The 2,153-nt window shown below is 47.8% G+C and overlaps 1 pseudogene; it reads right to left on the bottom strand.

Annotated features, from left to right (window-relative positions):
• Positions 1-1,366: 1,366 nt before the first annotated feature.
• On the bottom strand, positions 1,367-1,872 carry LOC123057423 (uncharacterized; annotated as a pseudogene).
• Positions 1,873-2,153: the final 281 nt, after the last annotated feature.

The raw sequence follows: 2,153 nt of genomic DNA, 5'->3' as shown, positions 1-2,153 counted from the left end.
AAGTATAATATGCATGCGAGTAAAGCCACGCTTGCTCCCATAGTCAAGGGCGATAGTTTTGGGAAATTCCAATGTCCCAAGAACCAGTACGAGATCGATCAAATGAAAGCAGTACCATATGCTTCGGCAGTTGGTAGCTTACAGTATGCACAAGTGTGCACTTGCCCTGACTTAGATTTTATCACCGAGGTACTCGGTAGATATCAAGAGAATCCAGGCATGGAGCACTGGAAGATGGTAAAGAAAGCATTGCGTTATGCGTAAGTCACGAAGGACTACATGCTAATATATAGGAGAACCGATTCCCTAGAGATAAAAGGGTATTCAGACGCAGATTTTGCGGGGGACAGAGATGATAGAAAATCCACGTCAGGATACGTCTTCACTCTCGCTGGGGGAGCTATTTCGTGGAAAAGCTCCAAGCAGTCGATAGTTGCATCATCCACGATGTATGCATAATTCATAGCATGCTTCGAAGCCACGGGGCAGGCGATATGGCTAAAGAAATTTGTACCCGACTTGAAAGTGGTAGATTGTATTCACAAACCACTAAAGATGTACTGCGACAACCAACCCGCAGTATTTTACGCTCACAACAACAAGTTGAGTAATGCTGCCAAAACAATAGAGATAAGGTATTATGTTGTAAAAGATAAAATCCAGGATCAAATTATAAGTCTCGAGCATATAAGGACAAAGGATATGAAAGGATATGCTTGCGGATCCGCTAATGAAACGCTTACCACCCAATGTGTTTAAGGAACACTTAGCCGGCATGGGTTTAAGGAAAAGCCTTATGATTCGTGGATAGGCCCAAAAGGAACATAATTTGTTTCTGAACAAAACGTATGTTGTAGCAGTATGATTCTATCGGCATTTAAGCTGTGACGATGCAACATGCTCTATGTATCAATATGTGACGAAACAAATAAACTAGAAAGTATAAGGTTAAAAGAAAAAAGTTGAGATCAAGGGGGAGAATGTTAGGTTGATCTCTCCACCGAGTGGGCCCAACGGCCCATCGGGCCCTGATCTATTCGCGCCCTGATCGGGGGTGCCCAACCCTCTTATGGTTGGTGGGCCCCTGTGACCTGCGATATATAGAGAGGTGGGGGCCGGGGCACACGGTACGAGGTTCACCGCGCCACAAGTCTCCCCACCGAAATCCCCTTCCGATCTAGGGCAATCGCAGTGCTGACGGGAAGCACCACTGCCACCTCCCCATCTCGATCTCTCTGCCATCACCGTCCCCTACTTCACCATGGCCAGCGCTGGATCAAGCTCATCCGCACCCAAAGAAGGTAGGTTTATCGGATGATCTAGCCTACCCCGATCCAAAGGGTCTAACAAAAACGTCATCCCACAAAACCAGGTCGTGGCGTTTAAAGAAATCTACAGACGACAGCAAGGAGCCATGTTATTTCCTATGCAGGGCACCCGACCCCGATTACATGTGGTTTTCCTATGCGTGGCACCCTTTCTTCTTCTTGCAGTTGTTGTTGCAGTCGTTCTTGCAGGTGGGATAGCACTGCTCGAACCTGCCACGCTTGCATGAACGGCAACGTGTGTAGCCGTCGCTGACCCCGAAGCAACCGTTTTGAGCTACAGTGTTGCAATCACAAGTGCATGTGCCGTTGCTACTGCAGCAGGTACCTTCTGTGGTGCACCTCTTGAAGATCTGACGCCGGCAGTCCGCCTGACCGCTGTTGTTGTAGTCGCAGGTACTGCCGCAGAGGGTTTCAACCTCTGCATGGCAGTTGGTACGACATAGCGTCTCGTAGTCGCTGCATAAAGGCCTAGGCCCCCCAGGGAAGACATAACCAGCATGGAAAAAACAGAAAAAGCAAGAAGAAAAGCCCCACCTGCAGCCATTGTTGCCGAGCAAGCTCTGTAGAGCTTAGAGGTAAATATGTGGAGCAAGAGAAGGTCTTGAGCTAAGAGATGCGAATAAGATTGCGGTGACTATATGATGGAGCGCCTGATACTATTTATAGGCTAGCTAGCTTTCAGTGGAGGGTACGCAGATTTTTTTTTAAACGGTGCGGCTAAATCTCAGTCGACTGAGACTTCGCGCTAAATCTCAGTCGACTGAGACTTCGCGAAGTCTCAGTCGACGCTTTAGCCATTAGATCTTTTGTTGCTTGAAGATTCGT

This window comes from Triticum aestivum, chromosome 3A, assembly GCF_018294505.1.
Source record: "Triticum aestivum cultivar Chinese Spring chromosome 3A, IWGSC CS RefSeq v2.1, whole genome shotgun sequence".
Classification (NCBI taxonomy): domain Eukaryota; kingdom Viridiplantae; phylum Streptophyta; class Magnoliopsida; order Poales; family Poaceae; genus Triticum; species Triticum aestivum.
Note: the sequence above shows the minus strand (reverse complement) of the source record. Positions and strands in the feature narration are given on the sequence as shown.